This window comes from Cupressus sempervirens, chromosome 3 (assembly GCF_028749045.1).
Source record: "Cupressus sempervirens isolate cs-2001-9-10 chromosome 3, ASM2874904v1, whole genome shotgun sequence".
NCBI lineage: Eukaryota > Viridiplantae > Streptophyta > Pinopsida > Cupressales > Cupressaceae > Cupressus > Cupressus sempervirens.
In genome coordinates, this window is record NC_143120.1 from 992,842,000 (window position 1) to 992,863,369 (window position 21,370).

Genomic DNA, 21,370 nt, shown 5'->3' on the forward strand with positions numbered 1-21,370 from the left:
TAAAAATGAGATATTTGAACTTTGTAAGAATGATTTTGAATGAACAATCATAACAACAAATAGGGGGGAAAAATGAAACTTTAATTGAGAATGGCATTCAAGAACCACTCTCTTTTTCATGTTAATGGATCACTAACACGATCTAAAACATCATATTCAACTAAACATAGGCTACACTAGTCGATGATCACTTTCCTCTTCTTACTAATAGATCACTGAACGTGATAAAAATATAGATGGAAGCTATTATACACTCAATCAACACTGTTAATCACTCATAACTACTAATCATGCTATATTTTGTTTGATATATCAACTATGATTTCGAATGAATAACAAAGATAATAATGCCGCTTCACCATGAGTTTTTATTTCCACAATGCTGCTCCAGGTAGATGTCGCCCTACAAGCTGCCTGTCCCCAAATTCTAGTAGCTCTTTGAGCTCCTCATAGATAAGCAGGCAACCAATGCATCACCTTATTTATGGCTCAAACACTCTCTTACATCTTCCAGAAAACCATGGTCCTCAGAAATGGAGTCCAAGTAGGCCTGAAAAATGTCAAATGGTTTGTTGAGTTTTAAACTACAACAGTATTCTTCTGTCTTCTATTAAACTACATTAGGGTTTCATTTGTATTCATGCATGTCTAACCTGAACCTTTCTAGTCCATTCTACCAGTATTCTATCAAAAAAATCACATTTCATAATTTGACTTGAAGATTAAAAACAAATCAGGTATTCTGCAGCAGGAATAAAACTTCAAGTTGATCAAATAACCAGCTTGTTAGATAAACCATCCTTTTTATTTATTGCATTAGGGAAAAAAAATGGACAGATCTATATATTTTTGCATCTTGATTATCTGAAATTTTTATTATAAATAAAATGCTTCTTAGCAGTAGCAGAGTTTTAACCATGCTATCCACAAGATCTCAGCATTTTCAGTTCCAATTTATTTGCAGCTTCAATCATATGTTTTCAATCAGTATCCAATTTTTAACAAGTTAAACCTATCATTTTCTTTAAAATCTATAACTTACTTTTCCTAATTAGCAATTATATTTTATTTTTAACATATCATTATATTAAATTGAATGTTTTATTGAAACATTTGGTAATTATTTATTGAAATAATTGATAATTATTTTTTAATATATGACTGAATATTTTGTTAATATATTTAATTTTCTTTGTATTTTTTAATATTATTTTTCATCTTACTAATGAGTTTTTATTGTTTTAAATGAATAATGCAGATAAATATAAGTTTGGTTTTACTTTTATATAGGTACTCTCCCTTTCCTCTCAAATAAATCTTATTATTATATATATTACATATTGTTTGTGATGGGAAGAGTTAAGCTTCAGATCAAGAAAATAGAAAGCAATACAAACAGACAAGTTACCTATTCCAAGAGGCGAAATGGACTTACAAAGAAGGCCTATGAACTCTCTATTCTATGTGATATTGATATTGCACTTATTATGTTTTCGCCTTCTGGAAAACTCAGTCATTATTCTGGAAAGAAAAGGTAAGCTCTATTAGAACCATTGAATAACTTGTGTTTTTAATGTCTATGTTGCTTCTATAGATAGTTTTATTTACTAAAGAGATTTATTTCATATGTTGTATATTTAAGGAACACTTCAAATATGGTGAATATACTTTGGATTATGTATAGTATTTCATATGAAATAAATGCCTAGTATTAGGGGAATTCTCAATTAAAGTTCATTCTATTTTATTTTATACTACAATATTAAATTTTCATTTTCCTTTTAGATTGACAGAAGATGTTATAGTTCATTATGTTGATCTACTAGAATATGAGAGAGGAAGGTATGGACTTTTTTGCAATATCTTAAAAAGATAAAAATGAAATTCATAATATTTACTTTTACATTTCAATTTTTTTTTTTACATATAATATGCTCACTTCAATTCCAATATTCTTGTATCAAATTACTCATTTAATAAGATAGATCTTTTACAAAGAATAAATATAAAATTTCATTAATCTTAGTTATAAGTTGTCTATGAACAAGATTGCTCCATTATTGCACTTATATGAATGTTTGATTAGACAATTTGTATACAAATGTATTGCAATTCACAGTAATATTATACTCACTTTCTTTTAGCTTTTTCACCTACATACCTCTAATAAGATTAAGTTTTGAATAAAATTGTGTTCATGTTTAGTTTGGTTTTATAACTAATATTTTTGTCATATTTGTTCTCTATTTGGTATAAATTCTTTGAAATACGACAAATATACAGGCTTTAAAATCAAGAAGTAAGTCTCAATCTACAATGTTTAGTTTAATTTTTCTTCTTTCTGGTGTAATTTATTTTTGTGAATAATTTATTAATGTAGAAACAAAATCTTAGAATTAGACATAAATAAATGTTATTTTATGATATGTCTTAGCAGCTTTTAAATGAAATATTGAAGAAATTGAAGAGCGACAATGATCATGCCAATCATTTATCAAGGTCTTTTTTAAATTTATCTATTATTTTTGTACATGTAGTAAAACCCTTTTTACTAAGTAATATCTTACTAATGAGTGTTTCTACATTCTATCCATGACTATGCATTATCATCAACAACTCAGGAAACATTCCAAATGTTGAGGTATGCTTGATTTCACCATGATAAAGAACAATGATTTCTATTTTTTTAAGTTATGATCCAATTTTTATGTATAATTATTATGATAATTTTATAGGAGATTCAAAGAGAAATTAATACATGGAAATTGCAACTACTGAATGCAGAATCAACACTAAGGTAGAGTCTCTTACTTAATCTGAAGTAATATTTTTTAAATTAAATTATACTACATTGTAATTTAGTAAATTGATCTTAAAAACATTTAAACATCTGCAATTACTGATATGAAAATTATCCATTAACATTTTTCATTGATTTCACTGTTCATATCAATGCTACCTATACTTTTATTCAATTTCCAATAAAATTATCCCTCCCTTTCTATGAACTCCTTCGCTCTGTAACCCTCCCCTTCACTAAAATTACAAAAATAAAAATTGAAAATCATACTGTTACTTTCTGTATAAATCAAATGCCCAGGCAGTATTTGTGGGATCTTAAAGAACTATTTTTGATTTTGTAAAGAACATAAATATGAAAAAATTATATAAATATATTGAAGTTTCATATAATATTTCATTTTTTTGTTTTAAATTTGCAGGTGTTTGAAAGCAGATCCTAAAATGATAACTTCAGTACATGATGCTGAGTATTATGAGAGAGTTCTGGAAGAATCCTTAATTAAAGTTCAACTTAAAAGGGTGAAGAACTCCACTTCTATTTCATTAAATGTCTTTTTGTAAACATATCTTACAAATTTTAATATTAAAAAACCAGTATAACAATTAGTTTTGATAATTATATCATTTTCAAATTCTAAGAAAATTATAATTTTCTTCAAAACAATTTTGAAATATATTACAAAATTTTCTTGAACAATCTGGCATAGTCTCGTATGGCCAAGCTAACATCCATGGTCAATCAAATATGCAGGTATGTTCTATTTGTGAGAAATCAAAATTTTTTTTTTTAAAAATAATATTTTCCATATATCAGTGAAGATAAATTTTCATATAGAGATAACTTATTCAATGCCAAAACTTTTCTCTCCATTTTTTTCTCAAAATGTACATGGCCGATCAAAATATACAGATATGTTTCATTTGAGCAATGCCAAAAAAATTTCTTTTGTCATATCTAATGAATGGAATAGACTAGCTAAACTTTAAAAATGTTTCATACTAATGTGCATTAGAAATAGATACATTAAACGATGATAAACTATTTTGCTAACTATAAATTTTAATTTTAATTATATTGATATTTGCAGCCACAAAATAATTCAAGTGAGAGTCAAATGTTAAGCCAGATATCACAAAGAGACCAAAACTCTGTAGATCTTTCCAATACTGATGGCATCTTTAGCATTAGGTATGTCTTTAGAACTTGTATTATTCATGGCAGTGATAAATGTTTACAAATATTTTGACATTGAATAAGTGTTTGGCTTCTTGAAATGAAGGGACAGTGGGGGAGAATGCATGGCTACAACAATTTATCCATCCTTTCAACAAGGCAATGGAAGTATGCAACTTGGAAATCATGCAAGTGAATCCAATATATCACATTTGAGTTATTATAATCTCCCTGTTGAAGACAACAATAGTGATGAGCATGTTGAGCATGATATGGTGGGCAATGATTATGGCTCTACAATAATATTCCCATCACAATGGCAATCAACATATGGTGGACTTGATGACACCTTCATCAATGATGTAATGTATTGATATGCATGATTATAATGTTTTTGCTGACACTTTTGAAAACTATATTAGATTTATTTTTCCAGAAAGGATCTTAAAAATATTTCAAACAACTGTAATTAGTTTCAAACATATATTTTTCATTGCAATTTTTTGTTTCAATTATTAGTTCATGTGCCAATTTTTACATTTTGACATTTCAAACTATCAATGAAATTGCAATATTAAATTCTATTACACAAAGTTACAATAGTTAATACTTATTTCTTATAATTTAGAAAAGCAACTTTTTCTGATTTTTGATTCCTTGCAACAAACAAAAAAAAAAATTGTTTGAAAAAATACCAATTTTTTAAACAACATTTGAAGCCTCTGAGTTTCCTATTCTTCTTGACATGCAGATTCACCAAAACAAACTAAATCCATATGTATATCCATTAATGATGCAGTTTGGTGGTCTATTTTTTATATTATTCTTTAAAGTTGTTTATGCTGTTATTTTTCTTCCATTGATTTCAGAGTAGGGCTAATTTTTTTACACCTAGAGAATCCAAAATGTTCATTTTAAATTTACTGTTCCATTGCAGTTAGGGTTTCTTAAAACTAAGATAGTGCAAATGTTAATTCTGATGTCTAAAACAAAGCACTCTGCCTAACATATGTGAAGGAAGTAATTCCATATTATTTTTTCTAATACTTCTTCTACTAATATTTGTAAGGCTAGAATTCGCCTACACTTCATCATTATATTGTCACTTTCATTTTCTATATATTTTTATTTCAATGGGTGTTTGTGGAATACTACAATACTATCCCACACATTGCATTTATCTGGTAGCATTTCAACTCTTCCTAAAATAATTAAGGAGGCTCCTTACAAGTCTACAAATAAATAGAATCAGATAGTGTTCAATGAACCCATGTTGAAAGTAGCTGTAAAGATGAAGCAAAAGACTTGGGACCTTCAACTCTCGCAAACAAGGAGAAACACTCTATTCTCAGATTTGCAAGACGTGCAACTCCAAGCCAAGCCTGTACTATCAAATTCAGGATTTGATGTCCCGATTTTCTTTCTCTTATGCATTCTATTTGTTCTTAGATTCCTTTCATGAACTATATAACTCAATGAAATTGGAAGAACTTAATTCTGCAATACATGATCATGAAAGCTACATAATGAAACATTCTTTCGTTCTTTCACTACTACTACAAAATATAAGGAGATGGATTCACACAATATTTTCAACCAATGATATCAACAATGGCATCTTTTATTTAAACTTTAAGATTCATACCATGCAAGAAGAATTACATATGGAGTGGAAATCTCATCACTCAACTCATACAATACATTGAAGGAACAAAGGTAAGAAATGGAGAACTCTCCAACAACAACACTTGATCACAACAATCATCAACTCCTTTCATCACAAGGTTCCAATAGGAAGTTCAAAGCCTCCCAAGCTACCCAAGATGGACCCAAAAAACCTGCAAATAAGATTTGAACATACCATGGAGAGCTCACCTCCCAACCTAGGCTTCAAAGACACCACCCACTGAGATAGGATAACCAATGCCAAATGGGTCACAACCACAATCAAACCACAAATGCAAGAACATCACATGAACTCCAAATCCAAGGATTCACAATGGGTTTCACCTAAGAAACCATGACAAGGGTGAAGGTGGAGTAATCGTGAAGGATATTTCAATGCCAATACACACAATTGTCATGGCTTCACAAGGCTCGTAGCAATCACATTTCTTCCGCAGACATTCTCCTTATCACCCCCAAATGACATCAAGTCATTGACAAGAAAAGGCTCATACACCTTGCTTATTTTTCCTCTTATCCATGAGAAGAGAACCTACACTTTCATGGAGGTCACAACTAACCCTTTTGCCCCAAGGCCACTTCTTCCCTCCCAAGGGTGAGTAATGCCTTCACACCCATGAACGGTCCCTCAAATAAAATGCAAGAAAAACAAGATTGAAATTGGCATTTCCCAACCCTTGCAAGAAAAAAATAACAATACATGTAAAATGCAAGAAATACATGAACACTTGATCTTCAACATGCTATTCTATTATAAAAATGAAGAGCATCCTTGGAAAGAACCACCAACCTTACTCAAAATGTGATGGAATAGAAATTTGAGAAGAGCCCTATCCTTTTTTATCCAATATTCAAACCCTAGTGTCTCTAAATCTAGAGAGTTGGTGAACAACCACTAAGTTCTTCAAGGCCCTCTAAAAAGGCCTCCAAATCCCACCCACCTACTAGAAATCACTTCTTGATTTGACCCTAAGTTCTTGGGCATCATAAGTGTCTCCTACCATTAATGCAAATCTGGGAAAGTATGTGGATAAGGGTAAGGACATAAGAATTCTCCATTTTTGCAACTTTCGGAAAATGCGTCTTTTGGAGGGTCCCTAAAGTTGCTTGGGCCTTCTAGTGGTACTTAAATCCCACTAAATTAAGCTCCTATGATTACTATTTGGCTTCCAAAAGTGAATTAAATTTTCTAATTCAAATTCTTCTTTTGTGGGACTTCACATGATACCTCTAAACAAATGTGATTAACTTGAGCTCCTAATTAAGTTTAGTTTTAGTGTAAGGGTCTCATTGCAAAACCCTGATTGACATGTCATTCACACATATACATGGCATGTTTCAATTGACACCAAAAAATTATATTACACCTTACAATTGACATGTGACTAATTACATAATGAATTAACCTAATACATACATTAAAATTATGATTACAAATTAAATTATGTAACAATGAGGTTTAAATCTCATCAATGGGTTCAACCTTGGTTTCACAATTTGTACATAGGTTTAGTTTTTGGTTCTCCGATCAATACCATGGTTTATTACCTATTAATTCCCTACACACTCAATTTGAATATTAGTAGTTTGAGAAAATCACACACACAGACACACACACACACACACACACACACACACACACACACACACACACACACACACACACACACACACACACACACACACACACACACACACACACAAACACACACAAAACTTGCATAATCAAATTTAAATCAAAACATTCCTAAATTTCATTTCAATAACTTTACCATTTTCTACACATTGATTAGATATAATAGATTTGCATAATCAAAACACTATGACATCTTCATCAATTCAATTTAAATTACCAAAATAAACCATCATAATGCATGCAAGTATATAAAATATCATCAAGCATCATAAGTAGAATATGTTGAAGTAATCATCATATGACATCTATAATATAGATCAATGTCTAGCCAGTTGAACAATGTCTCAAAATCTTGAGCCAAAATGTATCAAAAATAATTGTGTCAACTGAGCTATGATGGGTTGAGGTAAGGCCTCATAGGATTAAAATGGATTTCCTTGAAGATCAAGTTCTTAATGATCACAAGAAGATCTAATGGTTACTTTTAAACTGGAATGGTCACTTATTTTTTCTTCCAATGTAACAAATTTCAAATTTCCTCCTTGTAAAAGTGACTTATGTCACTTATTGTAATTAAAGTCAACTTTAGGTCTTAATCATTGTAAAAGTTAGGTAAATCCTAACTTATTTTCAAAAGGGAGGTTATTCCAAGTTATTCCAAGTAGGCACTTAGGTAGTTATTCCATGAAGATGTCTCAAATAACTCCTAGCTAGTTAGTCTAAGTGATTGCTTGAGTAGTCTTCCTAGGTACTTACTCTGAGTAGTTATCCTAAGTAGGTATGATAAGTGGTTACAAGTTGGTTATCAAGAAAATCTTATAAAAGAAAAGGATTTGGTAATGAAAAGGGGGGAAGAGCTTTTGCAAAGGAAGAACTTTGCAGAAATATTTAGAGAAACTTTCAATAAAAAATGATTTCATATTATGTAAAGGTTTTTGGGTTGATACTTTCTTGAAAATAATAAAGAATGCATTTATTCATGTGTAAAAATGTCTCTCTAATTTATGCTTGCTAATTTATCATATGATAAATTAGTAGCTCCTTTATGCATTTGTATGGATTATGTACAATCCATGCAAAGAAAAATGTTCATCTCTTGGTATCTTGATGTGAATGCACTAGTATAGTTTATCTTTTCATATGTTAGGGTCTACTACTATCCACTCTTTTTCATTGTTGCATTTTATGCTCAAAACCCCTTTACAAATTGTTGTCTTTTAGGAATCTCATTTGGTGTTTGTATGTATATTCTTTGAGTTTTTGTTGTTCATCTTATTTAGATTCATGTTCTATCCCTTTATACTTTCAAGTGAAAAGTACACCAAAATAAAAATAAACCCATCATATGAGGGAGATGCCCCTCTCAAATGCAGAGGAAGATTGCAATTTGATAGTGAATAGCTGCAATCTCTCCAACTATTGGCATAATTTTTACTGTTCATAGAGCAAATAGGGTCAATTTTGAAGATAAACTCATAACCAAAACAAACCAAAAAGATCTCCTTTGCCTAGACCTTTTGAGCTCTAATACCAGATGATGTAGCCAAAATTCTTCAAATAATTAACTAAAATATAAGAGAGAAAGAATACAAAAATAAATTTCAGAATTACCTCTACTGAAAAGGAAGAATCGTAGCCTACTTAGTCACAACCCTAATCAACCCCATAAATCCATCGAGACATCTTAGCAGGAGAACGCTATCATTGACTGTCCTCGTACCCCTCAACTTTTTCATTATGTTATTCCTTGTGTCAATTCAAAAGCAATTTGTGCTTCTCTTGATGAATTGTAAGCTACATTCAACAAACATATAGAGGCCCCTCCTCCAAAGAGGGACCTCTCCCAAATCGTTTCCCTACTTGGTCCTAATGAGACATATATATATATATATATATATATCACAGTAATTAGTAATTACTGTGATAATTATAAATTTATATAATATAAATAGAAATCGTATTGATTAAGTGGGCTTTGTTTTTTATTTGTTTTTTTAAAATTAAAAAATAAAAAAATAAAATTTTAATAACTTGGTAGGACGTGGGCCACTACCACCACCTCCCCTCCCCTTTCTCTCCCTGCAATGGTTGTTGTAAGGACTGCATGCACCAATCTTGTTGTGGTAGTAGCATGTACTAGTAACGCAATACCCTATTGTTGTGACAGCGTTGCCATTAAGGTCAGCAAGCCATAAACATTCTTTTTTTTAAATAAAAAATTTATGTGTTTTATATTTATTAAATTTAATAATTTAATAAATGTTTTAATATTTTTAAAATGGTTATTAATTAATTTAATTAATATAGTTTTAATTATTATTTATTAAATTTTAAATATTTTTTATTATTTTATTATTAGATTAATAATTATTTATTAATAATTTAAAATAAAATAAAAAAATTTATCGATAAATGAACGAAGCCTTTGATTAACTTTAAATAAAATGATACAGCTTAGGTTTCTCTATTCAAACAAGCACTAGTAGGAAAGAATGGAGAAGAAAACCTCTAGTCTCAGCTGAGACCTTAGTCCTTTATTATTACACTATAAAAGGGGCATACCCCAATTTCACAGATGAGTATTTATTACAAAGAAAGTTGATAGTAATCCTTATCTGAATATGAGTGCTCTAGAGTGATCTAAATCAACCACATGTAATTTGCTCCAAATGAACCAACAGACTAGACCTTAAGATGCTTAGTAGGCATCCCTTCTTTGTTGTTTTGTTAGTAGCTCACAAATCTATTAAATAGAAATCCACTTAACAAGAATTCATTAGTAGTGTTAGTAAGTGATACAGATGAATAACTTGATAAGCAATTTACAGTCTTTGTCAGTCTTTCTCAAAAAAATTGAGTTATATTACCAGCCCTACTTGTTCCTACTTATTCTTAGAAAACAAATATTGAAGCCAAATCTATCTTGAAAAAATCATTGAATAATACCACATGCTTAGAAAAATGTAATTATCCTGGTCATCATTAAATATTAATCAATTATTTAACTAAATTTCTTATCTTATGAAAGGATTAAATTTGGAGACTAGCTTATTAGATTATTTGAGGTCTATTTAATTTAATTAACTTGATTAGCTTCATGAACTAGTAGTTTCATAATGAACACCATCATACTACATAAGTTACAAATCAATTTATAATAATATAAAGTATCAGATCTTGAGAGCTTGGGCTATCTCAGAGGCACTGAAACTCATGATATCAGTTGCCTGAAAAAAAGTTAAGTTGAACAAAACCAATAGATTAAGAAGTAACAAAACTAAACAATACTGGGATAAACCCTAATAGGTCGAATATCCAAGCTGCATCATGAAATCCTAATTTATGCAAAGGGTAATCTGATAGTGAAGCACCTAGATGAGGGGATTTGATCAAAACATGACTACTACTACCTACTACTTTGTAACAGGCCTGATTACTTACACTTAGGAAGCCAAAAAATCTCCCATTCTCAAGTAATTACTACTGGGTAAGATGAAGTGACAATAGTGTAATAGGAATGAAAGCTAGCCATTAAACATCTAATATGAAAAGAGAACTAAAAGGACAAGGTGTTCGAATTACAAGTCTACCTTTAAAGTATTAAAAGATGATGGAAATAGGAACATAGTCAAAAATAGACCCAGCTAGTAGATTCCTCGATGGGTCAAAATTTCAACTACCACATCTTCTTCATTAGAGTAATGCCTTAGTCATCTTCAGATAAAGCTATGATCACATAAGATGTTCCCATCCTAATGTAGATGTCTCTTGAGAAGATTGAGAGTAACTAGAACTGGCATGAAATAAGAAAAGGAAGGAGAGGAAGCTCAAGGGGAATAAAATGACTATTGATCTCTGATAATTAGGAAAATTTTCCCATTAGCCCCCTCGTTAGCCAATTGATCAACCTTCTTATTACCTTCCCGATATATGTGAAATATCTAGGGATCTACAAACTTATCAAGAACATTAAGGACCTCCTCTAAATTTGAATTTAGAACCCAATTGGGTATAGCTCTATTCCTAATATAGTTTAGGATGATCTGGGAATCACCTTCAATGATAATTTTAGAGAGTCCTAGTTTTAGACAGAGTTGGAGCCCATCTTGCAATGCTTCCAACTCAGTAAGGTTATTAGTGGTTGGGACAATGGATTTAGCCCTTCTAGCTATCCAAAATCCTAAATCATTGGTTATAATACAACATGTACCTACTATGCCTAGGTTGCCTTTGGATGTGCCATCAAAATTTAACTTATACCATCCCATGAGAGGGGGTTTCCATCTACAATATTCCCTTGCCTGTTTATTCTTCTTTTTATAAATGAGCGGAGGGTTAATGAGGTTAGTCCAATTTTTCTTGATAAATCCATCATAGTTAGAGAAAGATCCTTCTTCCAATTGGTACTTCTTGAGATGACAATTAAATGTCTCTACTATGCTTGCCTCAATCTTTTTCACAATCTCATTTGATTGTTTTTCCTGATCCCTAAATAATCTTCTATTTCTTTCTTTCTATACCTCCTAGATGAGGATAGAAGGGAAAGCATTCAAAATGTTGGTAGTCCAACTAGTGAGAAGATTAACTAATGAATTTGGCATGGGGGTGTGCCAACCCAACATGTGCCTGAGCTAGTCCCAACAGTGTTGGGTGTAAGGGTAGCTGAATAAAATGTGGTTTGTATCTTTGCTATTTTATCTACATAAAACACATTTAGAGGGTCCTTCAAAACCCAACTTGCAGAATCTATTAGTCATGAGGATCTTGTTTTGATATGCCAACCATAGAAATAACCCAACCTTTGGTAGGCAGGATGGTTCAAAACATAGTTTGAGTGGGATATTCACCTCGTCCTTGCTTTTGGAATTAGTAAGGGTTTTATAACCATCCTTAACCCTATATTTTCCATCATTTGAAGCTACCCAAACAAGATTTTCATTCCTCTCCAGTTGTTTGACTTTTCTACTTTTGATTATCTTTTCATATATTTCATTTTTTGAAGGTATTAAATCTATATTGTCCAGAGCTTTCCACACGCAACTAATCATACCATTTTGAGAAATCTTTATTTTTTAATTACTAACCTTGCAACCCCATAAATTGACTAATTTCTCTTTGATTACTACTGGAAACTCCAAGTTGTCTATAGTGGGATATATGTCCCATGAGTCCTCTCAGAATAAGGTATCATCCCCCTTGCCAATATCCCAAGTGAGATATTTTTTGATGAGGGCTCAGTAGTTTATCATAAAATTCCAACTTTTAGATCCTTTAGGGAGGGTCTTCATCCTAAAAATAGAGAAGGGGTCTGCTTCATTAAGGTACTTATTATACATAATTTTAGCCCACTTGTTGTTTCTTTCAACAAAGAGGTGCCATATTAGTTTGGCCCCAAATGCTTCATTTTTCCAAATTAAGTTTTTGATGCCTATCCCTCTTGCATCCTTTGGATAACAAATATTTTCCATCTAATGAGTGCAAGCTTTTTGGAATCCTTGTCATTCCATAGGAAACTTCTAAGTAAAGTTTTGAACTTCTTATTAGTATTCTTGAGTAGAGGGAGGCGAGAAAGGGGGTAGATAGGGATGGAAAATAGAATAGATTTTATCTTAGTTATTTTTCCTACTTTCAAAAGCAATTTATCTTTCCAGCCCCCTATCCTTGTCTCTAGTCTACCCAAAATATTTTTCCACTCCTTGGTGGATTTACTTGCTTTTTCTAATTCAATACCCAAGTATTTGCATGAGAATTCACCCTTCTTATACCCCATGATATGATAGATCTACTTTTCTATTTTTGGCTTAGTGTTAATGAAGAAGATTTCAGATTTTGCTGCATTTATTTTTTTGCTTGAAGCTGCAATGTAAAGTTGAATGCTAGATCTAATATTTAATGCATCTCTCATAGAATTGCCACTAGGCTGAATGGTTTCATCTGCAAATTGTTGATGTGTAATATTGGGAATATTTTATGTCACCATAATACCCTTGATATCCCCTCTACTATACGTAGCAGAGAGTGCGCTCCCAAATGCTTCCTCATAATGATATATAGAAATGGAGAGAGGGGATCTCCCCGTCTAATATGTCTAGAAGTTTTGAAGAAGCCCTTTGGGGTACGCTTCACAAACCTTGAGATCTTAGTGTTTGAGATGCATTGATATATAAGGTTGATCCATTGGTGAGTGATGGCATAGAACAATAGATGATTTTGAGCCCCTTTTTATGAACATTTGTCTATATCTTTTTAAAACTTATCATCTTTTAAGCCTAGTATTTTGAACCTTTCAATGTATAAAGTATGAACTTATGGAATGAAAATGATAGTTGATATTATGTTTAAAAATGGGGTTCATTATGTTAAATCTTTCTTCATGTATGTTTAACATGGGCAGGTCTTCCTACAGTTGAAAATATTGTGGAACCGTTAGTTGAATGGTTAATGTTTTTCTTATAAATTAATAAATATGAATAGATGTTGTCGAAAGTTTTGCGTGTATCATTGATGATAAAAGGAATTTAAGCCAAGCAAGAATCAATTGGATGACCACAAAAGACTCACGTTGAGGAAGCGTTGGTGTTAATGGACTTGGCGAAAAAAATTAGAAGGGACCTATTTTCATGGATGACAAGTGGGACCTGACAAAGCAGTTGAGCAGAAAAGTAAGCATTGAAGCGGTCAGTTAAGCATGTGTGGAACTATTACAAATACCTGGATTCCTGGAGGATGGTTTAAGTCAAAGGAACAAATCTAGCATCCTTTGTGCTCTATATTTGTGGGAATTCATGGAATAGTTAATGTTTTTATGTTTGCATGTTGTAACGGACTATCCTTCAAGAGAAAATTGTAAATTTAGGACTTTGTTATTCCTTCCTTTTAAATAAGACCTTGTCTGTATTCGAAAGGTGGAGAGGAAAATAATAGAAGGATAGTAGAATTGTTGGTTATCTATTTTTTTTATGTAACACTGCATATTTGAGTGAATATATGGTTTTGCTAAGTTCTTGCACTTTTATCTAAGCTTATCTTTCCTTCATTCTTCCATGGGGGCCCACGCAGAAGGTTGAGTTTACTTTAGTCATTGGGAGTTGTTTAGTTTTCTAAGCTAAGTGTAGAACTATTGTTCATACAACCACTAGAAATAGAACCAGTTATTGTTCTTGCAGCAATAGGTGCATAGGTGAATGGCTAAGTAGTTAAAATCTCCTTCTAAGCATTTGATAATTGTCTTTTCTATTGGTAAAATAGATTTCCCTAATAGCACATGCATTCAAAGTAGTAGTGGCTTTTAGTGGAAATTAGAGCATACACTTTGCAGACATCATCCCCAGTTCATGCTCTTGGATTGATATTTAATGGAGATCAACACAGTACTTTGGTAGTAAAGGATGTCCACTCTTGTAGCTAAAAAGGTGTTATATTGGATAGACATTTTTGGCTCCATTGTCGAGGATGGTGTCAATCTAGTATTCACTATAGAGTCACCTAGTTAGTTTAATTTTTAGTATTTTGCATGCATAGGAGAAGAGACCATCTTAGAAGATTTCTTCTCAACTTCAATTAGGAAGATCCTTTTCTTGAAGAAAAAGAAGAAGAAGAACTGTTTGAGAACATGTTTGCAAAAATATTGAATCAAGGACACTCACCAACCACATCTGAAGAATCCCTCCATTTAAATAATCTTTTTGCTAAGCTTGAATATCAAGATAATCCACTAGCTCTGATCATTTATCAACCCCCACTAGGACATCCACAAATGACAACTGCTCAACCTACCTTTCCATTTCCAATCCCTCCTTAGTAAGGTAACCAAAATCTAAAGAATATACCCTCTGCTGCCCTACCAAAATTTTATGGTCTTATTACCAAAGATCCAGAGACCTTTCTCTTAGAGTTTGACATTCTTTGTTGAAGCTATGATTATACCACAGATGCCCACAAACTAAAGTTGTTCCCATCAACTCTCAAGGAGGCTGCTTTGAGATCGTTTATGAGTCTAGGTGCCAATGTTGTGACAGACTAGCAACAAATGAGCAATCTATTCCTTGATAAATATAAGGAATATTGTGGAGGTCATGATTTAAAAGGAGATGACATTTTCAAAATGTCACAAAGGGAGGATGAGGCTTTGGAAGACTATGTTTCTTGGTTCATGTTTAACTTGCAGCATAATACGCAGCATCAGTTAAATGAGGAATCTCAGAAGCATATCTTTTTTAAAGGATTTCATGATAGGAGTATGGAAGCCTTAGACTTGATGGTTGGAGGTGACATTATGTAGAAGACATGGGCTGAAATACAGAATATTTTCTTAAATTATTCCAGAGAAACAATAAAAAAAGGGATGAGGTGTAAGAGACTTACTCCAAAAAACTCTTGGTGCAAGAGTATCCAAAACAAAATTGTCAAACCTCCTATCAGATTTCAAGCAAGACATCTTTAATGATGTTGCTACACAATTGGACACCATGCAAGCAAGAAGAAAGAAGGAGGATGTTGATCTTATGCTAGCAGAATATTGTGCTCACTATAGAGAGAAGAAGCACAATTGCTGATGCAAACCTGTCGCTAGCATGGACTCATAGCATGTGCCTAATGAGTTCAAGGTAATTAATGAAGATGGAGAAATCATCTACATTTCTCAAAAAAGGTTGCGGGCTCCAAAATTAGGTACTCCTCAAGACCCACTCCATAATTATAGTGGTAATAGTCAATGGCAATAGTAACGGGGTAGTCATAATAATTGGCAGTAGCCTAACCAAGGGTGGCAATAGCCTAACCAAGGTTGGCAGTAGCCTAACCAAGGTTGGTAGTAGCCTAACCAAGGGTGGAAGTAGCCTAACCAAGGGTGGCAACAACCTCAGCAAGGTTGGAACCAACCTCCTCTTGGTTCTCAAAACTAGCAACAATAGCATCAGCCAGCCTTGCCACAGCCTCCCCAACAACAAGCTTTAATGCCTCCTACAACCAATAGAGCCCCTCCTAAACAACCAAAAATGCCTGCACAACCTGCACCTAACCCGAATAACATAAAACCCTTAGCCTAGAAATAAATTTATTCCATCACCTTGAATGATATTCATCTACATCTGGAACAACGCTTGCATCACCTTAGCAGACCATTATAATAGAAGTAGATGATACAAATGTTGTGTCAATCCAAGAACCTACCAACACTATCTCTCCTATAGTAGGTTGGCAGAACAAGTATTGCCAAATGAGAATCAAGTTACATCAAATTTGCTTGATCAACTCAAGCAAACGATGGTGAAAATCTCATTGCTTGATGCAATAAAACATGTTCCCATATATTAAAAAGCTATCAAGGAAGCCTATGTTAAAACTCTAGGAAGGAAAAAGAAATACACAAAGACCATCCATGTCCTTGGCTAGCTTTCTAATCTTATGCTTGATAACCCATGGATACCCAAGTATGTAGATCTTGGAAGTCCAATAGTAACCCTTGCTATTCAAGGAATACAAGTGTAGAATGTCCTGATAGATTTAGAAGCATCCATTAATGTAATGACCAAGGAACTGATGTGCAAGCTAAACATTATTGGTCTCAGAAAAACTCTAACAAATTAGCAAATAGTTCTACTATTGTTCCCGATGGTATGTTGGAGGATATCATTGTTACATTACATTCATGGGATTAGCTTGTTGATTTTGTAGTTCTTTCTCCAAAAATAAGTGCTGGAGGATATCCTATCATCCTAGGATGACCATGGTTAGCAAAAAGTGATGCCTATATTGCATATCGATTAGGAAAGATGACCATTTCAGATGGTATGAATACTAAAAACTTAACCCTGTATTCTCCTGCTTAGCCTCTACTCCAAGATGGACATGTTGTGTGGCCAAACATGGGAGATCCTAAAATGGACTTGGATTCTATTAAACAATTGATGATGATCTCAAGAGAGTCATTTCCTCTATCATCCTGAATGAGCATGGAACATAACCTAACACATCTTCTAATCATGAGTGTGTTTTAGAAAGCATCTTGCCTTTGTCATTTCACTCTCATTATTCTAAGTCTACACAATTACTACAATTACTCCTTCCACATGAAATAGATTCATCGCCAATTGCTCACATCTCAATGGTTGAAAAAGTAGTCAGGATGGAAATTACCCCAAGGAAAGAACTTAATTTAAGTAAATCCTTATCTCAAGAACAACATCAAGATGTCTTGTAGCTATTACAGAAACATCAAGATGCTTTTGCATGGGAATATACATATATGAAAGGTTTGGACCCCACACTCTCTACTCATAGAATCTATAGAGAACTCAACTTGGCCACCAAAAGGGATCATTTCCCATTGCCATTTGTCGACCAAGTTCTTGACAATCTTGCAGGAAAGAAATATTTTTCATTCCTGGATGGGTTTAGTGGCTATAACTAGATTCAGATAGCACCTGAGGATCAAGACAAGACTACATTCACATGCCTATGGGGAAGATTTTCTTATTCTGTCCTACCATTTGGTTTCTTCAATGCACCTACAACCTCCCAAAGAGTTGTTATTATTATTTTCTTTGATATATCTGCAAACTATTTAGAGGTATAAATGGATGACTTCACTACATATGGGAAGACCTTTGAGGAAGCCAAAGAAAATTTGGATTAGGTCCTACAAAGATGTAAAGACTATAACTTGTCTTAAATAGTGAAAACTGTTTCATAATGATGCAAGAAGGAGTGTTGCTAGGGCACTTTATTTCTCCCAAAGGGATTGAAGTGGATCGAACAAAGATAGAAGTTATCCATACATTGTCTATACCAACCAAACTAAAGGGAGTCAGGAGTTTTCTATGGCATTCATGGTATTATCGGCACTTTATTAAAGGCTTCAATAAAATTGTAGCCCCTCTATACAAGTTGCTCCGAAAAGATGTCGAGTTTTTATGGGACTTTGATTGTACAAAGGCTTTCTTGCAACATAAAGAATTCCTTTCGATGGCACCAGTCCTCCAAGGACTAAATTGGGAGTTACCTTTCCACATACATATTGATGCCTCAAATCATGCCATTGGAGCAATGCTTGGTCAAAAGCTGGATTCAATATAACATGCATTATATTACATTAGTAAAAACCTTCAGGGAGCCGAATATAACTATACTATAATAGAGAAAGAGCTAGGTGTTGTAGTTTATGCTCTAAATAAGTTTAGACATTATATTACAAGATATCAAATATTTGTACACACAGACCACTCTACTATCAAATATATGATGAATAAACTAGCAATCTCTGGATGATTGGCTCGATGGTTGTTATTGATGCAAGAATTTGACATAACCATTATTGACAAACTAGGTAAGGAAAATGTTGTAGCTGATTTCTTGTCTCGCCTTCAGACACCTGAGGATCCTACATTCATAGACGCTAGTTTTCCTAATGAGCATCTCTTCCTTCTATCAGCACAAAATCCTTGGTATGTTGACATTACCAACTATCTAACCACTAGAAGAACACCCCCATACTTCTCTGCAAAGGAAAAATGGTTGTTGGTAGAAAAGAGGTTTAACTTCTCATGGATTGCAAGGTTCATGTTTTATACTAGGCTAGATCAGGTGACATGTTGGCATCTCAGAGAAGATGAAACTTATGATGTTCTTCGCGCTTGTCATGATGAGCCTTGTGGTGGTCACTTTGCTAACAAAAGGACCACATTAAAGATTCTGAATATAGGTTATTATTGGCCCACACTTCACAAAGATGTAGTTCAATATACAAAAATATGAGACAAATGCAGAAGAATGGGTCAACCAACGAAGACAGATGAAATTCCCCTATAGCCACAAATAGTAGTAGCACCATTTGATAAATGGGGAATTGACTTTGTTTGTCCTATTGAACCACCATCAGAAGGAAAGAGTTACATCTTGGTATGGACTAATTATGTTACTAAATGGGCAGAAGAAAAGCCTATGAAGCACCCTCGTGATAACAATGTTGCAAGGTTCTTGTACGAGTGTATCTTTACTAGATATGGTGTTCCAAGAGAATTGTAGTCAGATCAAGGGTCTCATTTTTCATCCAATCTAGTAGCTGCACTTATGGAGGAGTACCAAATCTAACATGGTAAATCTTCCCCATACCATCCACAAGCCAATAGACAAGTTGAAGTGACAAACAGGGAGTTGGAAAATATACTCACTAAAATAGTGTCCTTACATAAGAAGGATTGGGTAGCTCAACTTCCTGAAGCTTTATGGGCATATCGAACAGCATGGAAATCCACTACTAGGTTTACCCCTTTTGAGCTCCTCTATGGAAAAACAGTTATCATGCCCATCGAGTTTGAACACAAGACTCTGTGGACAGCCTTAGAACTTGATATCACTCTTCCTATAGCACAACAGGACATCATATTGCATCTTAATGAGTTAGATGAATGGCGCAACTCAGCTCTTCATAGCACAAAATTGATACAAAGATAGAGGAAAAAATGGCATGATAAATTTATTAAAGATAGAGAATTCTCAGTTGGTGATTGGGTGCTCCTATATGATTCATGCTATTAGCACCATCAAGAAAAAATTTAGGCTAGATGGCTTAGACCATATGAAATTTTTGCAATTTTTAATAATGGAGCAGTTCAACTATCTACAATTGATCTAATAAAATTCAAACTCTTGGTTAATGGACATTGTTTGAAACTATATCATAAACCAGCCACCGAGGAGGAATTTCTTCAATAGTTCCAATAAGCAAAAACATTTCTTCCTGTAGCCTTTATGTATGAGTCTTCCACTCAGACGCCTGCAGCCCCTTGAATTCATTTGAAGGTCTTCATAATAAAAATGTCACATTTATGTGGAATTCATTTCTTTTCCATTTCATTCCATCTCATCTTCTTGTCTTCCCATTATCACTCCATTCCTTCATCATTCTATGGTACAATATTCTTCCAACCGTGCTTCCCATCGCACTCCAGGTTAATGACACTTAACTTCTCTCCATTCATTCATTTTATTATTTATTTAGAAAGGCATAATTATTTTGATTTTTGGAACTTGCAATCTTTAAGGGCTAGTGGGACCCAGTCCATGATAGGTTGGGCGGGGGGGGCGGGGGGGGAATTGAAGTGATAAATAAAAATCATAAATGAAAATCAAGAGACCTAAAATCATAAATGAAAATCTAAGAAAATCTTATGTTGGCACAAAGAATGTAAGGGGTAAGATGATCTCAGGGATGAGCTGGCCTCACTTTGTACTTCCTTGGTATGTGTGAAGTAATTAAGCAAGTGCAGTCATTATTTTATGATTTCATCAGCGCATAACTTCTTATTAACACCCCCATTATGTTAATGCCATCATGTAGTACTAAAGAAAAGTGTGTTTTAAAAACTATTGTTTCATTTTCAAACGCCATTGTAACCATTGTCGAAACCTTGTAGCAATCTTTGCCGCACTTTTCAGTCATTTTCAATCCCTTTCAATTTATTTTAAAATGGGTGGAGAGCCTCAACGACATGAACTAGTAGATCATAGAGTTTTGTTGGTGGATCCCACAACATGCAATATATTTCAACAATGAGACTTGTTGGTGTATTGTCTCAGTTTGAAGCAATTCAACCAGGAAATTGTGCTTAGGTTTCACAACACATTAAGGGATGGGTATGCTACTATGAAAGGAATTCATATAGAATTCATAGAAGAAGTGGTTGTAGAAGTCACTGGGTTACCCACAAGTGGGGAGCGATGGATAGAAGACATGGATGTGTGGGCAACAAAAGAGCAATTCTCAATGCATGGAGATCTTCGACTGGAGGAAAATAAAAAGTAAGGTACTTTGCAGTTATCTCTTCCTCTATAATTTATCTTCCCTGTTGAATTTATTATAAGATATTTTACTTGTGAAGGAAGATACTCTTATCTGCATGTTGTGCATTTTAAAATTTTAAGTGGGTTACGACATGGTGGTCACCCTGTGAATCTTCCAAGCTTTCTCTATAATATTATTAAAAGACAAGCTTCCGATATCCAGCAATGGAAAGTCTAGTCAGTGTCCCACCATTGTTTAATTAGGGCCATAGTTGAAAGGGAATCAACTA

At 33.3% G+C, this 21,370-nt stretch overlaps 1 pseudogene; it reads left to right on the top strand.

Moving 5' to 3' along the window:
- Window positions 1–1,349: 1,349 nt before the first annotated feature.
- On the top strand, window positions 1,350–21,102 carry LOC149570088 (uncharacterized; annotated as a pseudogene).
- Window positions 21,103–21,370: the final 268 nt, after the last annotated feature.